This window comes from Mytilus trossulus, chromosome 5 (genome assembly GCF_036588685.1).
Source record: "Mytilus trossulus isolate FHL-02 chromosome 5, PNRI_Mtr1.1.1.hap1, whole genome shotgun sequence".
Taxonomy (NCBI): domain Eukaryota; kingdom Metazoa; phylum Mollusca; class Bivalvia; order Mytilida; family Mytilidae; genus Mytilus; species Mytilus trossulus.
In genome coordinates, this window is record NC_086377.1 from 16,977,120 (window position 1) to 16,986,914 (window position 9,795).

A 9,795-nucleotide genomic window follows, 5' to 3' on the forward strand; every position below is an offset into this window, starting at 1 on the left:
GTTTATGGCACATCCCAATATCAAAACAATTACGACTTTTGTCATGCGGATGTTTCAAGATTGTCCGTATCCGATGTGATTTTACATACACAACTCACGTGATAATGTCATAAAGTAGGGCATTTCTTTTATTTATCAATAACTGCAGTGTGTATATTTACAATATGAATTGTTTTCTAGAGAACTATTTGAAAAGACTTCCAAAAATTCATAAATTTGGTGGAAAATGGTGGGCATAAATAATATAAACAAGCTCCGTTTGAAGAAGGCCATGCTACTATTTGGCTTTTATTTTTTAAAATAGAATAATAAAGTACTAACACCACACATAACTGTTTCATCCAGGTTTTTCTTATAAAAAGGGGTAAGTTTAGAAAATTTTAGTATTGTTGCATATGGCAGAATAAATAGAACAGTTTTCTATACAAGGATCAACAAAACGTTGTCTGCATGACATGTCAACTCATCGTACGTTTTCAGCAGTGATGTAGATAGAAAAGTATGCTGAATTTGTTTAATTGAAAATCAGTCTTTAACATTTGAGAACATGAACAAATGTGACAATAAAAAAGTCAACAGCCATCTTTAAACAACCACTATCATAGAAATGTCATGTCTTATGCGGCCAGTGGACTGAATATATATTTTTCCAAGCACGGAATGTTTTATAGTTTAAAAAAAACTAATGTCTACTTCATACACTTCATAGAAAAGAGCAAACTAAATGGTCTTAATATCATCGTTGCATTTGTGTGAAGCTAGTCAGAGTATCTGTTATGATATATATATATATATATATATTTCCACAAATTAATGGGAAAACTTCCCAAAAGAGCAAAGTGAACCATGAACTATGTGTTTACTTTTTTAATTTGATAATGTCGACGATAGACACGACTAAGATAATTGATATATGTAAATAAATCACTTAAATCATTACCAAATTACACAATGACTCAAATTATTGCCGTAAAAGATTATATATTTAGCATTGGAATTTTTGAGAATGGGAGTATTTATAGTTTATTATATAGTTGTGTATGTAGTGGGGTATATCATACATCATTTACCTAAATAAGAAGAGCCATTGTTTGTTTACTTTATCTGACTAAAACAATCATATTTCCATATTTATTAATCAAAAATAAAGAAAAACGGAGAAACCAACGAACATTCGACACTCAAACGCCAAAGAGAACTGTAGAAAGAACAATGACAAATCACTACATCGACACTCAACTACCCGAATCCCATTAAAAATAAAGGTGCTTTTATGTGTTTTAATTGAAAGGATATCAAGTCCTTCCCCAATTGTGGTACTCATCGTGCTGATGATGGATGATACGTACGGAATACTAGTATGTGACGAATCTTATGAAATGAGAATATCAAAAAAAAAAGATAGTGATTACGACGCATGCTAACATGATGATGAACCTAAATACTAGTAGATAAAACAACGACTACTGACAGTGATTTGAGTACAATTGTTTATTGTACATAGATATAAATGGACTCAAACAGACGATGCAACGTTTATTAACATAATCTTAGGTAGACAGAAAGACATTGTTAATACGACCACAAAAGGTACGACAACGTTTACTAAAACGCTTTTTTGTATAACAAGAAAAAACAGCTACTAACTCGAACTGAAATACACATAATCGTGGCTTCAAACACAAACGTATACATACAGAATATAGAGGTTATTAATACGACTTTCGCAGACAGAACGACGGCTTACAACTATTGCTTCTAACACATATTATTAGTTACTTAGTATGCTAGTGACCTAATACGGAATATATGGGGTTAATAAATTCCAAATTCCTGACACCATATATACCGTATTACGTCATTAGCACACTATGTGACTAATTGATCTTACCGACTATCTAACGTGTGATATTTAGACTAGTGACCTATCCAAATGAGCAAGTCTTCAATACTAGTAGCATTAAAAAAACTACCTCCATTGATCCTAAAAAACAGATGCTAACAATAACAACTTGTTAGGTTTAAATGTGTTTTATGAATTTATTTCAGTCTTAATCATCAATTTATTTGTTTGTTGAAACCTTTAAGATTTTTTCTCAGTACCGTTTATAAAGTGACGTAACACGACTACTAATCATGTATGCAATAAGCCCCGCCTACCTTCTAACTTAATATGGAATACAAAGGGACTTTACACCACTACTAATCGTGTATGAAATGAGCCCCGCCTCCCTACTAGCCCAATATCAAATATACAGTCTCCATGCGGACGCTAATAGCCAATCATATTTCTAGAAATGTATACATGGTATAGGAGGTAAGATGTTTTAATAGACAGACAGTTGGTTACAGCTGGTACGGATTTAGATAAAATAAAATCACAAGGCCACGGACACGAAATTAAATAGAAAAAACGACCGCATCTTACTCGGTCTTTTAGAAATATGCTGAACGACTGCTTCTACCACCAGGATTAACATACACAGAATGGCAGTTACTAACACGTAATTAATAGACAGAATGACGGCTATGACATGGACTTAAATACAAACAACCAAGGTTACGAACACGGATGTAAATATGAAGAACAAAGGATACGTATATGTAGAACCGTGGCTACTAACACGGTCGTACACAGACAGAAAGGCTAAAACAGACTAAGAAAGACATAACCATGATCCTGAAGGTAAATAACACGGACTCCCATAGACGTAGCAAAAGCTCAGGACAAGGAATTAAACGATTATAATCAAGGCCATGAACACGGACTTCAATATACAGAAAGGAGACTTCTCAAATGAACTTAAATGTACTGAAAGACAACTACTATGGATTCATTATTATTCGTTGGATACCAATTTTCGTGGATTTCGTGGGAACAGTTGAACCACGAAATTAAATGTTCAACGAATGATTTTTTTTCAATAGGCTTGTATGCAGACTTCGGCATAACCCCGAAATCAAATATCCACGAACATGTAAGTTTTCCTCGATCCACGAAAATTGGTACCAACTAAAATAAATGAATCCACAGTACTTAGGGAATGACCATTTAACTTCAAAATGGGGGAGGATTGGTTTTGTTTTAAAAAATATATATATATTCTGATCACCAATTTGATGGGGAAAAAAATACTCTTGTGAAGTAGATGACTAAGAAAAAAAACATAGCCCCTTCCCCGTCAAGGTAAATGGTTGCTCCTAAGGACTTACACAATGGAAATGACATCATTATTCCATTCTGCAGACTAGCATTAACTAATGATTCTTTTATTCCATCAACCATACGTCTTTGGAATAATCTTGATGATTCAACTCGTGATGTGGAATCAATTAATAGATTTAAAACTGAACTAAAAAACCGTTATCCTCAGAGCAATATATTTGTACCGAAGCAATATGAATTTGGAAATCGAAAATTGAATATAATTCTCACCCAACTTCGATGTTTTGCATCATCCTTAAACTATGATCTATATAGGGTCAACATTATTTCTGACCCTTCCTGCCGCTGTGGTGTTAATCGTGAAGATTCCTATCATTTCTTTTTTAAATGTATATTATATTCAGAAATACGAAATAAAATGTTTGAAAATCTGCGCTGGCTTCCAAATGATTGTAAAATTAACATAGAACTACTTACCTCGGGTAGTTGTCTTCTTACTTTGGAGCATAACCAAACCATTTTCAAAAATGTCTTTGAGTTTATTAAAAGTTCGGAAAGATTTCAAATTATCTAGGTAGCAAACCATGATCGCACACACATCATCATCTAAGTAAGATTTCTTCTCCCTTTTTTTTTGTCCTTTTTCTTTTTTTTCATTTTGGTTTTGTTTTTTTATTATTATTTTTTTTTTTTTTCTGTTTTCAAAACAATGTATTCATTTATATATTTTTATTTTTATTTTTATTTATTTTTTCTGTATTATTATTGTTTTCTTTTACTTCAATTTCCGTCTTTTGATCCATATTTATATATATATTTACTAAATAGATATACCATTCTTTACATGCATGCTCATACATATATTTTTGTATTATATTGCTATAAATGTTAAATGGAGAAGACTTCATAAGTTTGTTTGACTTGTGTCTTATCCAATTTGTACTTTAACAAATAAAATATGTTTAAACTAAAATTAAACTTACACATACAGAATGTCGTTTATGTGTACTGACTCGAATAGTCCGAACTATGTCAACTATAACACAAACTTACCATCACTACCGAGAAAATAAGGGATGCTAACACATAATTTTTAATTACAAAAAAATTGGAAGCTCTTCTTTTTTTTGATGCCCTAACACACAGTATTTGAGACCTGATATCTGTTTTCTTTAAGTTATCAACGAATATCAAAACCAATTAACTTTTTCAATTTTATTTTAAATTGAAGAAAAATACAAACATTTCAAATGTTCAAACACAAGATTTACTTTTATACGACTGTATATATATATATCATGTTATGTTGGTGAAGGTTTAAGTTTACCAAGTCAAGATGTAGGACATTTTTATGATAATATCAAGATCTTTTATCTGTGTTATCATGTTGTCGTTAAGTCTGTATGTACATGTATATATACACACATATGTAGAATAAAACAAAATACCTGTTTATATTCCTTGTAAAATAAAATTCTTTTCTTTTATATTGCTGTACACATTTAAATCAAATTGGCCCGAGAACACAGTTATTTCGTAATGCATTTCTTTTAGACAATGAATTCAAATGAAAAAAATCGCACCGGCTCTTTTTCAAAAATATTTTTGCAGTGTAGGTTACTACAAGTGGGACACATACTATCAAAATTAAAGAAGCTTCTACCAGCTCTAACTCAAAATATTGACGATTCAGTGTTAATGGGGTCTAAAATTCAGTTTGACAGCTTCAGACGTAATACAATTTGACCTTTTTGAACTGGACCAAATTACACTTTAAAATAAAGATTCAGCACCCACATCTTTTTAACATGTAGTTCCAACTCCCTGCTTAATATTTCATGCAAAAAATATCCAGAAATAAGTTGGGAAAGTGTTTAAAACTAAACAATCTAATTTATACACTGTTTACTATGAATTCAGGAATTTGATGTATCTTTTGCACTGGATATAGCAAAAATATCGACACAACTAATACTATGAACAATAAACTATAAGTATCTTTTGTGCATACTTTTTAATTTCTGTCCTTCGAGAGGTTTAATAGAGTACTGCCGAGTTCGTTGCATTTCCTTCATTATCTTTGGATATGTTTAGTGAACATCACTTTTTGAAAGGATCGTTACTTCCTTTCCATGTTGAGCGCGCGGCGCAAAATATAATGCTATATTGCACGAATAATGCGGAAAATTCTTATAATTAATAATCCGTTTTGCAGTCAATATGGAATTTTGATTAAGTACTATCTCTACAAAACTTTAAAACTCCCCCATTTTTTCACCGACTTAAGTCGATATGAGACCACACGCAAATGCTTTGGGTAATGTTCGGCAATTCGTTGAAATAGAGGAGAGGAATTATATTAACCAGAAAACAAGAAGGCAGTAAAAAAAAGCCAAAGCTTTAAACTATTATCTGTGATACAAACATTGAAATACATTGACCAAAGGCGAACTTGACAAAGTGACTAGGAATAGTCCGTTCTTCTAAATGATAGGGAATGTTCAATTTGAACATTTGAATAAATTGAAGTATAAAATGTACCAAAGTAGGTAAATCTTTAAAGGAATTAATTATGGAGGTTGGACAATTTAGATTTTAAACTATAAATTTTCAAAAATCTGGATCAACGAAAGAACATACCATCTTTAAAAAAGAAGGGGCGAAAGATACTGGGTAAACATTCCAACTCATTCGAAAAACTAGAGGCTCTCAAGAGCCTGTATCGCTCATCTGATTCTACTTGGGTTTTTGAAATCATATAAAAAAAATATAAAATTTGGCTAAAAGTAACAACACAACCTCATTAGGAAAGGTGAATTCATGCTATGTTTGATTTCATTCAAAAGTCTCACACTGGTGGCCATCTTGAATGATGTATTGGCTACAAAGTAACAACACTTGGTCAGCACCTCATTAGGAACATTCATGCTATGTTTTGTTTTATTCTATTCAGTGGTTCTCTAAAAGAAATCATTTGAATGCATTTCCCATAGGGTCCTATGTTAAACCAAGTCCCCCTGCTGGCGGCCGTCTTGGATGTTGGATCGGCTACAAAGTAACAACACTTGGTCAACACCTCATAAGGAACATTCATGCCATGTTTGGTTTCATTTCTTTCAGTGGTTCTCTAAAAGAAGTCATTTGTATGCATTTCCCGTAGGGTCCTATGTTTAACTAAGTCCCCGCTGGCAGCCATCGTGGATGATGGATCGGCTACAAAGTAACAACACTTGGTCAGCACCTCATAAGGAACATTCATGCCATGTTTGGTTTCATTCCATTCAGTGGTTCTTTAAAAGAAGTCATTTGTATTCATTTCCCATAGGGTCCTATTCTAAACTAAGTCCCCCGCTGGCGGCCATCTTGGATGATGGATTGGCTACAAAGTAACAACACTTGGTCAGCACCTCATAAGGAACATTCATGCCATGTTTGGTTTCATTCCATTCAGTGGTTCTCTAAAAAAAAGTCATTTGTATGCATTTCCCATAGGGTCCTAAATTAAACTAAGTCCCCCGCAGGCGGATATCTTGGATGATGGATCAACTACAAAGTAACAACACTTGGTCAACACCTCATAAGAAACATTCATGCCATGTTTGGTTTCATTCCATTCAGTGGTTCTCGAAAAGAAGTCATTTGTATGCATTTCCCGTAGGGTCCTATGTTTAACTAAGTCCCCCGCTGGCGGCTATCTTGGATGATGGATTGGCTACAAAGTAACAACACTTGGTCAGCACCTTATAAAGAACATTCATGCCATGTTTGGTTACATTTCATTCAATGGTTCTCTAAAAGAAGTCATTTGTATGCATTTCCCACAGGGTCCTATGTTAAACTAAGTCCCCCGCTGGCAGCCATCTTGGATGATGGATTGGCTACAAAGTAACAACACTTGGTCAGCACCTTATAAGGAACATTCATGCCATGTTTGATTTCACTCCATTTAGTGATTCTCTAAAAGAAGTCATGTGTATGCATTTCCCCTAGGGTCCTATGTTAAACTAAGTCCCCCGCTGACGGCCATTTTGGATGATGGATCGGCTACAAAGTAACAATACCTGGTCAGCACCTCATAAGGAACATTTATGCTATGTTTGGTTTCAGTCCATTCAGTGGTTCTCTAGAAGAAGTTCAAAATGTAAAAAGTTAACGACGACGACGACGGCGGACGAAGACGACAGACGACAGACGACGGACGCCAAGTGGGGAGAAAAGCTCACTTAGCCTTTCGGGCCAGGTGAGCTTAAAACCTGACAATACCATGGTTTAATAAGAAAAAACAGACAAACTGACAAACAATAGTGCACAAAATACAATATAGGGAAAAAATACGAATCAACACGAACCCAAATAAAAATGGGATGATCTCATGAGTTCCCGGAAATGTAAATGTAATGTCCAATTTATGGCACCCTTAAAATTTACGAAGGGACGATATCAACATCACCATTTAGCACTCTTGGTTTAATAACTTTCCGGTGAGCAGCAACCCTCTATCAAGAAAATCCTAATAGATAAAAACAAGCCCGGGAATATCGTACTATCAATTGCCAGATATATACTCGGTATGCAGTCGCTGCTAGAATGTTACTACATAGAAATTGAAAGTTCACAATTGGGAAGCTAAAATAATCTCTTTTGTCGTAAAGTTTTGTTTTCAACCAACCCTCATTGTAAGTCAAGATATGAGGCAGACTTAACCGCATCTATCATATCCTTTATCTCTAGTTTTATGATATAGATGGCGCATAAAACAGTATTGCTGAGATAATTCGCCGTTTCAGAATCTAATGCATTCTGGGTAATATTTTCAAAGGAGTACACCAAAACGTTGGGATTGGTTTAAAACTTTCTAAACAATGGAAATTCACCCAATGACGTAACGTTATTTTCTTTTTGGTGTACGAACAATGAGATTATCCATCTATAAAACTAAAATTACGAGGTCCAATTTGTCAGCCGTCATCACGTAAAAACGACGAATCAAAGAATTCAACTTTATATATAACTAATATAGTACAAAGGTGTAGATTAAAAATTAGAATACTCCAGGCCCTTTTGTTTTCCACGTAATTAATATTGCCAATAATTAAGAAATTTCGGGTCGAGTCCGATACCGATACCATGAATAGTATATTCACCTTTTACAGTACCTATTACCTTATCTGTACGTTCCGCATCTGACAGGCGCACCAACAAACTAAACTAAATTGTCAAATTGTTACCTATTGTAGTATTTTAATCAGTAAGACTTTCTAAGATAACGATACGAATACTAAAAATCTGGACTAAAAATAAGGCGTATAGGTACAGTTTTCAATTTGTTAGCCGGCATTACGTAAAACAGCGAACAAAAGAACTCAACTTTATTCATAACTAATATAGGACAATGTTGTTGATTAAAAAATAATCCATTCCAGGACCTTTTTTTGATTGGAACAATGACTATATTCATAGGTATAAAGAAGGCATCTGAAGTTGATACCATACATGTTTAATTTGCATCACATTTACGATAATTATATATATGTTGTTTTATACTGCACTCGTTCTATTTAAGCAGTTAAAATGTGTATTACACTAGGGTGAAACAGTCCCGAATCAATACATGTATTACGCTAGCGTGAAACAGTCCCGAATCAAAACATGTATTTAAGTAGCGTGAAACAGTCTCGAATAAATACATGTATTACGCTTGCGTGAAACAGTCCCGAATCGACTCATGTATTAAACTAACGTGAAACAGTCTCAAATTAATACATGTATAACGCTAGCGTGAAACAGTCTCTGATCTGTACATGTATTACGCTAGCGTGAAACAGTCCTGAATCAATACATGTATTACGCTAGCGTGAAACAGTCCCGAATCAATACATGTATTACGCTAGCGTGAAACAGTCCCGAATCAAAACATGTATTTAAGTAGCGTGAAACAGTCTCGACTTAATACATGTATTACGCTTGCGTGAAACAGTCCCGAATCGACTCATGTATTAAACTAACGTGAAACAGTCTCGAATTAATACATGTATAACGCCAGCGTGAAACAGTCTCTGATCTGTACATGTATTACGCTAGCGTGAAACAGTCCCGAATCAATACATGTATTACGCTAGCGCGAAACAGTCCCGAATCAATACATGTATTACGCTAGCGTGAAACAGTCCCGAATCAAAACATGTATTTAAGTAGCGTGAAACAGTCTCGACTTAATGCATGTATTACGCTTGCGTGAAACAGTCCCGAATCGACTCATGTATTAAACTAACGTGAAACAGTCTCGAATTAATACATGTATAACGCTAGCGTGAAACAGTCTCTGATCTGTACATGTATTACGCTAGCGTGAAACAGTCCCGAATCAATACATGTATTACGCTAGCGTGAAACAGTCCCGAATCAATACATGTATTACGCTAGCGTGAAACAGTCCCGAATCAAAACATGTATTTAAGTAGCGTGAAACAGTCTCGACTTAATACATGTATTACGCTTGCGTGAAACAGTCCCGAATCGACTCATGTATTAAACTAACGTGAAACAGTCTCGAATTAATACATGTATAACGCCAGCGTGAAACAGTCTCTGATCTGTACATGTATTACGCTAGCGTGAAACAGTCCCGA